General features: G+C 39.6%; 1 protein-coding gene across 1 annotated transcript in view; it reads right to left on the bottom strand.

The window, feature by feature from the left end:
- LOC311292417 (NACHT, LRR and PYD domains-containing protein 3-like) overlaps positions 1-16483 on the bottom strand; it is a gene marked incomplete at its 3' end in the record, with an annotated part of 350213 nt that overhangs the window by 314691 nt on the left and 19039 nt on the right. The gene's annotated exons all lie outside the window — the stretch shown is intronic.

Raw genomic sequence — 16483 nt, forward strand, 5'->3', positions numbered from 1 at the left:
ATATTTTGTTTGTATGTTTTGCTCTCATCTGAAAATGTCTTTATCTACATTACTCTATATGATTCCTCATCATGAGCATGAACTTATCCCTGTCAAGCCTGACATATGAAATAATAGTCTGAAAATTTTTTTTTTTTAGTGGAGACAGTTTATCAAACGTTTAGAAAAAATATAAAATGTAAAAATGCTTGAGGGAAAAAAAAGTACATATTTTATTCATATACCCAAACTGGGGGAAATAATGTAATTTGGTACAGATGTTATTTATATTGACAAAATGAAAGATGAAATCTTTCTGACATTCTGTAAGGTTATAATATAAAACATTGATATTTTTATTAAACAGGCTGCTTAAAAACAGTACATACATTATCGGTTGTTACTGTATCTCCCAATAATTTGATATTTTAAATGCTTAGTTTAGGGGTGGGCGATATGGCAAAAATATCATATCACGATTTTTTTCAGGAAAATCACGATTCACGATTTTATCACGATTCTTTTTTTACGTTGGTTTTACTATTTTGTGACTGAGCATTACAACTAATGTCCATATTTTAAAAACAAAGCCTTAGGTAACAAAATATAAAATAAAAAAGAATGGCAGACAGGGGCGAAGATAAAAATATTTGTCATTATTTTCTTTGTTATTAAATATTAAGATCAAAGATACACATTACACATACACAACTTAATATACAAATTAAATAAACAGTGCTTTATGTTTTCAGCTACAGTAAGTGTATTTAACAGTAGCATTGAAGAAAGTAATTAAATGAACAAATATGAAAATAAAACAAAACAAAACAGACTTCACTGTAAAAATTATACATTGATACTTAAAGCTACTTAAAGTTATCAGTCAAGAGCAGTGAGTGATTTTTCTCTTTGCATTTTATTGTTTTATTAACATTAAAGGGATAGTTCTCCTAAAAATTCAAATTGTCATAATTTACTCTCTCAAGTTGTTTTAAACTCGAATAAGTTTCTTTCTTCTATTCAGGGTTCGTACGGGTGCTTGAAATCCTTGAAAATGCTTGAATTTTGATGTTGTGTTTTCAAGGTTTGAAAAGTGCTTAAATTTGTGATGAAGTGCTTGAAAATGCTTGAAATTGTAACTGTATTTCTTTCGCAACAAATACCTATCTGACTGAATAGTTTGTTTATTAAGTAGAGAGATCAAATGTAGCCCTTCAGATACAGAGCGATTAGCGTAGCTGGTCTGAGCAAAAGTAGGCGAAGTTTTCATTTTGAGTTCCGCGCTTGTTTGGATACCCCGTTTTTATTGGCCGCGCGGGTAATCGCCACTGACTGACTGAGCGCAGCAGCAAAAGTGCTGAAAAAAACTATTTTTGACCGCGGTGTGCGCGCGAGCTCAGCTCGCCAATGCTTTGGTCGACGCAGCAACAAAACAAAAGGACGTAATTATCTCTATCTCTGAATATAAATACATTGTTAAATATTGTTAAATACAATAGAGTAACATTAAGCAGACATAATAGTAATAGGGCTGTGCCGGTAAACTTGACAACCGCACCACCATGGCTGAGTAGAACTGGCGGTGGTCCGCCAAAACAATTTTTTTTTTTTTTTTTTATGTGAATGCTGTTTTATGTGAATATTGTGACACGAGTGAAGCACAAAACTTTGTTTACAAAATAAAAAATAGGTTAGTAATTAAATGTTAAATCGCAGCCATGGAAACGTTTGAATTCATGACGAATGAGAGAGTTGTGCGTGAGCCCATAACTTTAAGTTTGTCGGCTTTGAATTCTGGTTTGCGATCTGGTCTCCCGATTATCAGCGAATTTAACAATATTCCATTAGTTATTCCATAAAGAAAGCTTGAATTGTCCACTTTTAAACTAAACAATTCAAAACGAAAAGAAACCGACTAGCCTACTCTCTGCTTATAATCCGTATTAAGTGTGCATTTCTCTCTAAGCCCGACACTGACATAGAAAACGCTAGTTTATTAATAAACAGTTAAAATTCGCTTTAAATTAGGCCTATTATTTTTGTATGCTTTGCTGTGGTGAAGGATAACGCTATAAAACAGATAGCCTACTTTTTTCCTTGTACATCAAATTCTTTTTAACACAGTTTGTGCTTGTTATTAGACATGCGGCGTGTCAAGTTTATTTGTAAAGAGCGTTTCACACGCGCGGGTGATTTTAGTTTTGCTTTCTCTGGCAGCGCAATATCAAACATAGCCTAAATGTCTTGCCCTTGTGGAAGATAAAATTCGCTCTTCATACCTTTTACAACAAATAGCCTAGAAAACATGAAGATATCAGAAAAGAGATTGATGGTCTCTTTCCTGCTCGTGTCCCACATCCCTCTCAAAGCGCAAAGCGATAGGCTGTATCACGCGTCTTAAAAAAAAAAAAAAAAAAATTATTTAACTTTATTTAATTATTTAATTTGCCAATATTTACTGATATTTATTTCAATGTTTTACAGTCTTTAGTGTGTTGTTTCTTTGACGGAATTGCTCAAATAAACACTTTTTGCTCAAATAAACACTATATTTTTATTTCAAAACCCCCCAACCACCGCCGGTAGTTGGTCCATTACCACCGCGGTGGTAAAAAACTCCCACCGTCACAGCCCTATAACCCGAAAGTAAAACAGATAATTTTATAATTAAATATTGCAATACTTTGCGCTACTGTATCGATATAATTGCATGTATTGGTATGTAATTTACGGTGGTGTAAGGTGCTGGAAAAAGCTTTAAAATGGACCTTGAAAGTGCTTGAAAAGTGCTTGAATTTGACCTTGGAAAAGGTGTACGAACCCTGTCTATTGAAAATAAAAGTTATTTGGAAGAATGTGGGTAACCAAACAGCCACATTCTTCCAAATATTAATATTAGAAAAATATTAGAAGGAAATTAATAGAGGTGAACTATCCCTTTAAGGACAAGCGGCAGCGTGTTTACTATTACTACTGTCTCTTTAAGAGTTGCGCGCAACGTATCTAATATACACGCATTTGACAAGCAGATTTTCTCTCAATTTTCTCAAGTTTGCTTTCACTTTAGACATAACCGACTTTGTTTATGTAAACCTTGTGTGTATTTGACAGTATTAGCACAATAAGACCCGAAAGATAACTTAGTTAGTCCAGTATTCAGGCGCTGGTAGACAGGCTTTTAGTGCATGTGAGCTTCACATGTAGGAGCTGAGAAAACGCTAGGGGTGCAACGGTACAGATAGCCCACGGTACGGTCCGTACCTCGGTTTTTGGGCCACGGTCTCGGTTCGGTTTTGGTACATGTTTTGTGCAGAAAGAGACTGCTATTTCATCCCAAAAATATGTTTTATTTTTCTTATGAGCATAAACAGAATGTCACAGTAGGAAGAACATCAATGTATGGAATAAATTAACACTCTAGTCTGTACTGAACAACACTAAGTAATACAACCTCTTCAACTATCACTTATATGAAATACAAAATGTAAACAAACACACTTCAAAATATTCAAGTGGATCCCAATTCCAAACCTTGATAACTGGTATATGAAGTGATCAATGTGAAAGAAAAGTGCACTTTTACCTTTAACAAACATAAATTAGCTTGTGCTTTGAATAAAAAAAAGCAGAGCAAAATAATATAATAAAAAAATACTGCATTCAGGATACAAAGTGCAATGTTATTTACTCATCCACTATTGAGAGATTCTTGTGCAAAAAGATGAGTCTATCAACACTGTCTGGTGCAAGGCGAGACCGGTTGGCACTAACGATGTCCCCAGCAGTGGAGAAAATTCTCAACTTTTCAGAATGCCGCAAGCGCTCCGTAGGTCACGTGACAAGAACCAACCAGAGCGCAGCTGATGGTTGCTTTAGCAACGACAGACGCCTCCGGAGCGCAACCGCCCTAGCGCTTTGGAAAAAGGAGAACGCGGCGCGCCTAGCGTTTTCTACGCGTTTTTAGGCGCGATATGTGAACGGCGCCTAAAGCAAAAACTAAAAGGATCAGCGCAAACTCAATGGCAAAACCGAAGTCCCGCGGGACACAAGGGTAGATTGTCCCGTGCAGGGCTGACCGAACGGTCCGAGATTTTACCGTGTACCATTGCATCCCTGGAAAACGCACACGTTAGAACAGCGCATCAGCACGCGAATTAAATTTTTAACCGATAAGGCATTAAAGCACATGCAAATTATGAACTTTTGTGAACTGCAGTGTCCTGTTCCGCTGCGTGTGAAAATACGTCACGTTGTTCAGTATGTTGGGACAGAGGCGCCAGAACAGCAACTGATAGAATGCTCGATACTACGATATTTCTTCAAAAGCAGATCGTGGAGACATTTTAATCGTCCACGATCAAAAATCGTCATATCGCACACCCCCTAGCTTAGTTTATGTAAAAAGTGTTTATGTAAAAAAAATATAATGGAAAACATATTTAATTTTTTTTTAAATGTATTGAATGTGCTCCATCTAATTCTGTGATGTGATTTATTTCCCTTGTAGGTTAAATGATTGTAACCTAACAGACAAAAGCTGTTCAGCTCTGGCTGCAGTTCTTGGATCAGATGCCAATCTGAAAGAGCTGAACATGAACCATAATAATCTGCAGGATTCAGGAGTGAAGCTGCTCTGCACTGGGCTGAAGAAGTGTAAATTAGAGATACTGAGGTAAGTTGAGCCACAGGAGTCACATGACGAGAGTGAGGCTCGATGACTGACAGGGCGATGCTGGAAACAAAAGCGCAAGAGAAAGTCTTGGTTACTAATGTACCCCTAATTCCCTAATAGAGGAAACAGAGACGTTATGTTAAAGACTGACAAATGGGGTCAGCTCAAATCACCTCTGAGTTCTAGAAAAATGGCCAGTGGAATTTGCATGCCCAGCAACTCCCCCATACATTCGGCTGTATAAAATGGCGGCACACATCCACTCATTCAGGTTTATGCTGAGGAGCCGATACGGGGTCCCGGCCATTCAGGGGGATGGTTCAGGGTTGTGGCAGGAGGTACATAACGCCTCTATTCCCTCCATCAGGGAATGAGGGTTACATCAGTAACGTCAGTCACGTTCAGCGTTATGTCGAAAACTAACAAATGAGGCCCCTAAGTCGTAACTTCCCTATGACCCCACGAATGCCCAAAATGCTAGTCCTTCATGCCAATGGGATGGGGACAGGTCTTACCATGGGGATAGTCATAGCTGCTGTTCTTGATATGTTAGTTCACAGGAAGAGTGATTTGGCTCTCTTCCTAATTTTCCTTACAGCCATAAAAAATATCGGAAACTAGCGAACATAACATAGGGAAACTGCTCTTTATGCTGAAGCGCCCGGGGGGGAATCGCTGCACTTATCCATGCAATACGCCAGTGAAACACCACTGAATGTGCCGTAGACCACCAGAAAAAGGGCTTCCTTATTGTAGAGGCGACTGGAAGAGCGATCATTCAGATTTATATTGTTCAGGTATAACTGATTAATCAGCTGAATGTTTTCCTCTCTGTTCTAGACTCTCTAACTGCAGTGTGACAGAAGAAGGTTATAAAGCTCTGGCTTCAGCTCTGAGATCAATCCCTTCACACCTGATAGAGCTGGATCTCACAGGAAATGATCCTGGACAATCAGGAGTGAAGCAGCTCAATGATTTACTTCAGGATCCAGACTGTCAACTGAAGACACTGAGGTGACACGGGATCAAATAATTAACTAAATTAGCTAAATGCAGGCTAAATATTCATAACTAATATATTATTTTAGTTATACAATAAGCTGGACAATGTGTTGCATCAAGATCAGATCAGATGCTGCAGTTTCTGCAATGATGATGATAATCGCCAACACAGTTTAGTTGTGATACGAGCTACAGGTCAAATAGACATTATGTGTCAGTGTATGTGTTGATATTCTGGAGTATGTTATACCTTGAAAATTAACATGGACAATTTTGTTTTTGTGCACACTTGTCATAAAAAATTCTAGTAACCTTTTCACTAGTTTGCCTGCCCATTCAGCCTTAAAGATTAATAGTAAACTAACTTGGCTTGCCGTCCTTGGGGGAGGCTCAAACCTGAGGCTCAGCTTGAGCTCCGAGTTAAAACCCACTAAAAGTATTGCAAAGACAGCAAGCTGGGCAATAAACCGTGAATGGTTTGGCGATATAGGTATAGGTAGAAAAGACTTAAGACATTAAGCCCTCTCCCCCCAAAGATGAGTAGAATATTTTACAGAAGTCACTATGGAGAAATATACGGTGGCTCATGGGGTGAATCTCTTGTGGAAGCTAAGAAAAAACGAAGGGGCTCCTGCGGGGAGCAGGGGTAGAAATCACTGATGCAGCAGTGAAAAGAATGGAGGTTATTGCGAGCGAAGTGAGAAATCATTGCTACGCCAGTTAGAAATGTAATTTTCTTTGAAAGTTGGTGCGAAATTGCTGTAGCGGCAGCAAGGTAAATTTTTATTCTGAAAGCTGGTATGAGACCAGTTGCTGAAATCACTACTGTGGTAGTGAGAGAAATGTAGTCTGAAAGCTAGCGTGAGAGCAGTGGCCAACAATCACTACTGTGGTAATGAGAGAAAAGTACTCTGAAAGCTGGCGTGAGAACTGTGGCTGAAATCACTGTTGTGGCAGTGATAAACGAAGTTTACTCTGAACGCTTGCCAACATCACTACTGCGGTAATGAGAGATATGTACTCAGGGCCGTCGCCAGAAAATATAGAATGGGGGGGCATTTCATTTTCATGGGGGGAGGGCACACTTTTTGTGGATGTGCAGTTTGCGCAGCATCTGTTTGTACAGCAACCGGAGCTTGACAGTTGCAGTGACGCGATGACTTTGCCAATTGGCAATTGGCTATATTATTTAGAAGGTGGGACTTATTCCAACTTATTGCTTTAGCAATTTCTACCATTAAGCAACCCTCTACGCACACCTTGGCATTAGAATCGCCATTGGCTAGTACATTTTTTGGGTTACTTACCAGACTGATATAATATTTTATTTTTATATATATATATATGAAGAGTTCAGATGCAAAAGCCTCTAAGTGCCATCTGAAATTTTCTTCTAGAATGATCATTTTTATAAAGCTCGTATATTTAAGTTCAGTAATTTCACTTAAATGACAATTAATAGGTCATTTGCATTGCCATTTAAGTGAAATTATTGAACTTAAATATACAAGCTTGATAAAAATGATCATTCTAGAAGGAAATTTCAGATGGCACTTAGAGGCTTTTGCATCTGAACTCTTCATATACACTCACCTAAAGGATTATTAGGAACACCTGTTCAATTTCTCATTAATGCAATTATCTAATCAACCAATCACATGGCAGTTGCTTCAATGCATTTAGGGGTGTGGTCCTGGTCAAGACAATCTCCTGAACTCCAAACTGAATGTCAGAATGGGAAAGAAAGGTGATTTAAGCAATTTTGAGCGTGGCATGGTTGTTGGTGCCAGACGGGCCGGTCTGAGTATTTCACAATCTGCTCAGTTACTGGGATTTTCACGCACAACCATTTCTAGGGTTTACAAAGAATGGTGTGAAAATGGAAAAACATCCAGTATGCGGCAGTCCTGTGGGGAAAATGCCTTGTTGATGCTAGAGGTCAGAGGAGAATGGGCCGACTGATTCAAGCTGATAGAAGAACAACTTTGACTGAAATAACCACTTGTTACAACCGAGGTATGCAGCAAAGCATTTGTGAAGCCACAACACGCACAACCTTGAGGCGGATGGGCTACAACAGCAGAAGACCCCACCGGGTACCACTCATCTCCACTACAAATAGGAAAAAGAGGCTACAATTTGCACGAGCTCACCAAAATTGGACAGTTGAAGACTGGAAAAATGTTGCCTGGTCTGATGAGTCTCGATTTCTGTTGAGACAATCAGATGGCAGAGTCAGAATTTGGCGTAAACAGAATGAGAACATGGATCCATCATGCCTTGTTGCCACTGTGCAGGCTGGTGGTGGTGGTGTAATGGTGTGGGGGATGTTTTCTTGGCACACTTTAGGCCCCTTAGTGCCAATTGGGCATCGTTTAAATGCCACGGCCTACCTGAGCATTGTTTCTGACCATGTCCATCCCTTTATGACCACCATGTACCCATCCTCTGATGGCTACTTCCAGCAGGATAATGCACCATGTCACAAAGCTCGAATCATTTCAAATTGGTTTCTTGAACATGACAATGAGTTCACTGTACTAAAATGACCCACAGTCACCAGATCTCAACCCAATAGAGCATCTTTGGGATGTGGTGGAACGGGAGCTTCGTGCCCTGGATGTCCATCCCAAAAATATCCATCAACTGCAAGATGCTATCCTATCAATATGGGCCAACATTTCTAAAGAATACTTTCAGCACCTTGTTGAATCAATGTCACGTAGAATAAAGGCAGTTCTGAAGGCGAAAGGCGGTCAAACACAGTATTAGTATGGTGTGCCTAATAATCCTTTAGGTGAGTGTATATATATATATATATATCAATTCCACCAAAGCAGCTTATCATTGTAAAATGGCACAGCTTTTTAAATATCTAAATGTACACTCTTAAAATCTTAAGATCACACCTAACGCGTTTTTCAGGTTCGAAAACGCGAGGTGCACAGCTTTTACCATCACAGAACGAGCAGTGAGCTGCGTTTTTTATGTTGCTAGGCAACCACTGAAACAACTATCCTGTCAGTCAAGTAAACGTCAAATCAGCCTTTTATTAAATATATTTACTTTCTGTTAACATTGTGGTAGTTACGGTCGTGAAGTCGTTAAGCTCCTGGTAACCTGCGAGAGCACCACAAGTTTATCTTCCATCATCGCACTCTCCTGGCGTTCAAGCAACTGTAGCTTTTATCACTAAAACGGAAGGCCCGCCTCTCACTTCATTCAATTGGACAGTGAAAAAAAACGCGATGACGTCGGGCGCTTTTTCTGCCCGGAGTTGCTTTTTTTTCAACTTCAAAAACGCGAGGCGCAGCGGGCGGTAAAACGTGAGGCGCAGCAGGCGCATAAACAGCGCGCAGAATGCTCGCTGCCATAGGAAACCAATTGAAAACAGGCGCCTCTCACTGCAAAAAACGCGTTAGGTGTGATCGGCCCCTTAGACTTCCTTTATTTTATTTTTTTATTTTTTTATTTTAATAAGCAAAAAATACAATACATATAAGTACATACAGAAAGCAACAACAACACAAAAAAATAATAATATAGACAAATATAAATGCGGAAAAAACAAGTATCGGACCAATAAACTTGTTGATGACAAACAAGGAAAGAGTGCATAATGCAAAAGAAAACAAATGATCAGACAAATAAACAAATATACAAACAACATAAAACAGAGGGCAATGGATAAACTTATATATATATATATATATACACACACACATACACAAATCTGTAAACATATATACCTACATAGTAAAAAAAAATATATATATATATATATAATAATAATTATAATAATATTAATAATAAGAGGCATATGCAGAGAAAATGGAATATGAGGATAGATTGAAAAGAACAGAAAGGAACAGAAGGATAAAATAGAAATTAAAATGGAGAGGATAGAGAGTTAAAATGGCCATTGCATGGTTTAATTGATTTCCTGCTGTTTATGCACCATTCCAGTGAAATGTGGACATGCACCTTCCACTCCAAGAGGTCTTGTAAGGGCTCACCAAAGCACATTGGCCGGACCTTCTGGATCATTAGTACATGACCCGGTTGCGTTAGACTTCCTTTATTAATCCCCGAGGGAAAATTAAGGTGTTACAGCAGCAACAGAAATCGAGAAAACATGCATAACAAAAATTGACAAAACAATCAATCAATAATCTGAATATCTATTAATTACAAATAGATATGGTTTAACATACAACAACCTACTTAACATAAATTCAAAAACACCTCCTTACCCACATACACACTCAATACCCAAAAACAATGCCACTCAACCCCTAGTCTAAGCAAAAACATTCAATATATTATTTAAAACAAGTTATTACGGTAATATGGACTAAAATATAAACATAGTCAATATACTAAATAACTTCCATTCGTGCATCTACATAAGTACATATACACAAATATGCAAGCCATACAAACCCGTATACATCCCTATGCATATGTAGATACCTAAATATACCCATATACATATATACCTATACATGCACGCAAATACACACTTCTATCCATATAAATGCATATACATATACCCTCACTATTCTGCACATACTTCAGATCAGGGTTTGGATGTACAGCCTAATTGCAGCAGGAATAAAAGACCTAAAATATCTCTCCTTCTTACACCGAGAATGTACTCTCCTGTGCACCAACGATACCGTTTAAAGGGTGAGCAGTTTCACACAAAATGACAGAGAGTTTGGCCAGAATTCTCCTCTCCATCAGCACTTACAGCGGGTCAAGGGTAGTCCCCAACACAGAGCTGGCTTTCTTTATCAGTTTATTCAGTTTGCTTGCATCGCTGATCCTGATTCCACTTCCCCAGCATACAACAGCACAGAAAAGTACTGTCTCCACAACCGACTCATAAAAGGAACGGAGCATTTCTCCCCAAACTCCAAAAGATCTCAATCTCCTCAAGAAATAGACGACTCTGTCCTTTTTTATGTCATCTCAATGTTAGTGGCCCAGCTCAATTTGTTGTCCAAGTGCATTCCCAGATATTTATAAGAAGTGACAGTCTGAATCTCTTCACCATTAATTCTGATGGGAGACACTACATGTTTTCCTAAAATCAATCACCATCTCCTTAGATTTATTTGTGTTAAGCTGGAGATTGTTCTGCTTGCACCAGTACACAAAGCTTTCCACCAGGCTCCTATACTCCTCTTCCTATCCTTCACTTATACATCCCATGACCACAGAGTCATCTGAAATTTTTTGGAGATGGCATGCCCCAGTATCATACTTAAAGTAAAAAGGAAAGGTACCAAAACAGTCCCTTGTGGCACACCCACATTACTAACGGTCAGTTCTGACCTACAGTTTTGTAGAAGCACATACTGTGGTCTTTCTGTCAGATAGTCCATGATCCATCTTACAGTGGGGACATCCACGTGAGCTGAGATTAGCTTATCTCGTAGTAAGCCTGGTTGGATGGAATTAAAAGCACTTGAGAACTCAAAGAACATACATCTCACTGTGCTCCCAGCCTTCTCCAGGTGTGAATATGCTCTATGTAGGAGATAGATGATGGCATCCTCCACTCCCACATGAGACTGATACGCAAACTGCAGCGGATCAATTGTACTTCTAACCATATATCTTAGGTAAGGAAGAACTATCCTCTCTAGTGTCTTCATCAGGTGTGACGTCAGTGCTACCGGTCTCAAATCATTGAGGTCCTTACAGATCCCCTTTTTGGGCACTGGCACCAGACAAGATGTCTTCCAGAGAACAGGTACCTCCCCCATACTCAGACTCACATTAAACATCTGTGCCACAACTTCACTTAGCTGTTCTGCACATATTTTCAGGGCCTAATTCCATCAGGGCCGACTGCTTTGCCCACATGAATCCTCTTTAGTTCTTTCTCTACCTGGTCCACTGTAATATGCTGGTCACCGGGAGAATCGGGGAGAATGGTAATGGATGGAGCAAGACGGAGGTATAGAAGTTATGCCAGCTGAAGTAGAAAATGAGAGTTGAATGTCAGGCAACAATCCCTGATTGAACCGATTGAAAAACATATTCAGCTCGTTGGCTCTGTCCAGATCGTTGAGTACTTGATATCTTATATCCAGAAATCTTTCTCATTCCACTCCACACCTCTCTCATGTTGTTGTTCTGCAGCTTGTCCTCTAATTTCCTTCTATATACAGTATTCTATATTTCCTTCTATGGAACTGGTTTTAAGTCAGTTATTTATATCTTTTGCTGTAGTGTGTCAGTAGGAAATATCAGTTTACATTTCCAAACATTCTTTTTGCCATTAATTGTAATAATCCAGTGAGATTTCTGTATGCACAAGGAGTCTGACAAAAGCCGGTATGGTATGATCTGATCTCACCATCATCGAGTCCGTCTGTGATTACATGAAGAAACAAAAAAAACTGAGACAGACTAAATCCAGAAGAACTGCGGGAACGTCTCCAAGATGCTTGAAGAAACCTTCCTGCAAAGCTACCTGAAAAACTATGCGCAAGTGTACCTGGACAAAAGCCGTTTTAAACGCAACGGGTCGTTACACCATATATGGATTTGAATTAGTTAATAGAAGTTAAATCATAAATAAATTCAATTTGTGATTTTATTTTTTAAAGCATTCTCACTTTACAGCATCTTAACACAAGTGCCAGTACTTTTCACAGTACTATAGCTCATGGGCGCCGTATAGGGGGAAAAAGTTAGGACAATTCCAAGGGCCCCTGACTGACAGGGACCCCAACAAATAGGTAACAACTAATTTAAAATTTGTATTATATTATACATAGGGCTGTGTATTGGCAAGAATCTGGCGATACGATACGTATCACGATACATGGGTCACGATTCAATATATTGCAATATATTTCGATACTGTGCATAAGGCGATATATTGGGATTTTTTTTAAGTAGGACTATAATTTATAAAAAATAATATTTAAAAAAAGACATGATGTGCATAAAAGTCAAAGAAGTTTACTTTAGGTAAACAATTCAGTACACAAAATCAAACTGCCAGTTTGGGATTGTGGTTCACAGGTTCTTAGTGAGCAAATTTTTATATGCTCAAGTAGGCCATAATAAAAGAAAATACATAGTGAGCAAATTTTTATATGCTCAAGTAGGCCATAATAAAAGAAAATATATAGCCCTTGTCACAATACAAAACAACAATGTGAACTGGACGAAAATGGATGAAAGTGAACAAAATTAATGTTTCATATATTGAAATCAAGTGTTTATGTGATAAAAGATTTTAAAAGAACTGGACGCGCGAATGAGGCGAATTAGCGTCTACCGCGCCGCGCTAAATGCCTCATTCGCGCCGCAGGACCTCAAGATGCGCGTAAATGCGTCTTTGCATTGACTTAACATTGAAATCACTCGCGCCAGACGCTCTATTCGCTTTGGTGTGAACGCAGCTTAACGGTGCGTGTCCACTACAGCGGCAAAACTCCGCTCAGTGCCGCTGGCAATGCTATAACGTATCCGCTTTGGGGTGTGTCTGTTACGAGTGTGTTTAATCTAAGTTTTTTTCAACACATGGACAGTATTAATCATCAGCGATGCACGCGATTACATTTAGAAATAGACAAGCTTTGTTTCCAAATGCACCAAGCAAAGATATCCTTTCAATTTTATAAACTTTTATAAACCCAGCCAATATAATAACAATAAACACATCCAAAATAAAATCTTTAACATATATACAGTGAGGAAAATAAGTATTTGAACACCCTGCTATTTTGCAAGTTCTCCCACTTAGAAATCATGGAGGGGTCTAAAATTGTCATCGTAGGTGCATGTCCACTGTGAGAGACATAATCTAAAAAAAAAATCCAGAAATCACAATGTATGATTTTTTAACTATTTATTTGTATGATACAGCTGCAAATAAGTATTTGAACACCTGAGAAAATCAATGTTAATATTTGGTACAGTAGCCTTTGTTTGCAATTACAGAGGTCAAACGTTTCCTGTAGTTTTTCACCAGGTTTGCACACACTGCAGGAGGGATTTTGGCCCACTCCTCCACACAGATCTTCTCTAGATCAGTCAGGTTTCTGGGCTGTCGCTGAGAAACATGGAGTTTGAGCTCCCTCCAAAGATTCTCTATTGGGTTTAGGTCTGGAGACTGGCTAGGCCACGCCAGAACCTTGATATGCTTCTTACAGAGCCACTCCTTGGTTATCCTGGCTGTGTGCTTCGGGTCATTGTCATGTTGGAAGACCCAGCCTCGACCCATCTTCAATGCTCTAACTGAGGGAAGGAGGTTGTTCCCCAAAATCTCGCAATACATGGCCCCGGTCATCCTCTCCTTAATACAGTGCAGTCGCCCTGTCCCATGTAGCGTATACGACTCTGGGTAAATATGAATTAGCTCAAGAATATGGGGAATCTTGGGAATATTAATATTTATGACTCATGGTCATAATTCATAAGTCACATGTACATTTATTTTATCAATTATCGAGATTACCTTGTTCTATAACTATCTGACCAACATTTAATTCGTCCAGCGAAACAAATGTAAAATCATTACAGTCAAGAAGAGGTATTCACAAACTTCAAGAGAGTTTCATGTCCTGGCCACGGACACCCAACTTTCTGAGTTTATAAATTAAAACTACTGAATGTAGTCTAATATCGAGCTTGTAGCTTAGATCTTTTTAGCTTCATTGACTTATAAGGTGGATTCTTCAAACACAGAGGCAGTGAAAATTATTTATGAATTTTAATAAATGCAAAACTAGAGATTATATGAGCTACGAATATAAACATACGTAAAAATGCAAACAATAAACAAACAACATATAACCAAACAATAACATAAGTGATCAGAATGAAATGAAAGAAAGAAAAAAAAGAAAAGAGAAGAGGAAGAAGGGTAACTTAATTCACAGACCTCAGAGACACCAGGAAATCAACTTTTATCAACTCAATATACTTGCAGAATTCTGTGCTCTTTCAGTGCGATGCTGTAACAGAGGCGCGCGTGTCCGGCTGGTTTGCGTCTGGCTTCGTCTTCTGGGTCGTTTCGCAAGACGATGTAAAGGCTTACTTGAATTTAAGTTACCGAGAAAGTTAGATCATTTCCCTTTTGGAGGGGAAAGGCACGTATGAGCTTAGTTGCGAAGAACGGCAGCTACGACTCGAACATGTGTTGGTCCGAGGAGAAGGCCTGAGCCTTTCAGATGTTTCTTGAAGCCGGGGAGAAGAGGAGGAGGTCAGAGCGATCGAAGAGAGAAGAGAGAGAGGAAACTGAAGGTTTGGACTTTTATCAGTGTCCCATGTACCGCCCCCCTTCTTCGAGGAGGACGAATCAGCTGTCGAGATCTTTTCCAGCGGGAAGATCCTTTGTTCGTTTGGAACGATCTCCTGGCTCGAGTTACAGGGACGATTGACTTAAACCTTCCAGTTCCAGAAATATGAAATGTGTAAACAATGTATATTACTGCATTCTGCTATTGGAATTTGGCTCTGTTATATTGAGAGAATTCCATAGACATCAGACACATCACATGAAGGTTGTAGAAATGCAAAGATACAGGAGATATGCAGAATTATACACATTTAAAGTTTTGATTACCACATGACAAAATCGTAGACACCCCAATATGACATGGTCATAACAAAAGGCACCTCAGAAATATATCACCATTTTGGTAATGTCCTATGTGGGTAAGTCAATGGGAAATCTGTGTGTGTGTGTGTGGTGCGTTTGGGACGTGACTCGCTGGAATGTTAGTTTTCCTGGGTTGTAAAGTTTTATGGTCTGAGGTAGGGTTACCACAAGACACTATTGAGGAACTTCTTTCATGAACCTTCAGAATTAAAGATTTTACTCTAGCAAGTCACACCTCCATTATAAATTTGTAATGAATGGTAAAATGAAATTTTACTATGTGGAAGTCCATATATGGAAATGTGCTTCAGTTGCATCTCGTGGTGGGTTTCTGGTTGAAAGTCCACGAGTGTGTGTGTGTGTGTGTGTGTGTGTGTGGAATGTCACAAGGCTGTAAAGTCACAGAAAGTCCAAGCTGAACTAGGGGGTTTTACAAGGGGTTCTTAAAAACAGGGTCCTCTTTATGGCTCAAATGTCCCTCTGGGGAACACCAGATTGCCATTTTGACATGTCCAAGCAGACTTAGTGACGCCGTGGACAGACCCGTTGTCTAAAAAGACAACGAAGGATGTGTTTGGAAACAAGGAATTACTAATTGGAACAGCATGTGACCGCATGTCAGGCATTGTCGCTACATTCCCCCCTTGTTGTTGGATGAAGACTTGGAGATGGACTTCATCGAACAACAAATAGGCACAATGGATGGCAGGTGGTTGCTAGGCTGACGATTCAGCTCAAGTGAGGTTGAGGTAGTCGATGTCGTGGGACCCCCCTTTTTCACGGTTCGTAGGAACTCGCCAGACACGGCTTTGTGAGCTTGGCTGTGGATGCTCACGTCTTGTTGAGTCTGGTACAGGATGAAAGCCAAGACGAGTGTCGGGGCGTGGTCGGTGACCGTGGAGATGCCCATCACAGTGTTAGACTTCCTGGGTGTGAGTCTTGCCTTGGTGATCAGGAGTCGGGCTGCTCTCTCTCCATGCGATGCCGGATGCCGGATCTGGTGATGTCCGATTGCGGCTGCTTTCTAGCGAACCACCACAGCATCCTGTTAGAGGCAAAAGGGTGAGAGAGAGAAAGAGAGAGAGAAAGGGACAAAAATTTCCAGCGATGGATGTCCTTGGTTGTCTCTTTTGCTTCGCTGAGGTTGGTATAGGAAAGGTCTGTTCATCAGAGGCCCGCATGACCTTTCTTTGTACACA

The sequence above is a fragment of the Rutilus rutilus genome (genome assembly GCF_951802725.1).
Source record: "Rutilus rutilus genome assembly, chromosome: 6".
Classification (NCBI taxonomy): domain Eukaryota; kingdom Metazoa; phylum Chordata; class Actinopteri; order Cypriniformes; family Leuciscidae; genus Rutilus; species Rutilus rutilus.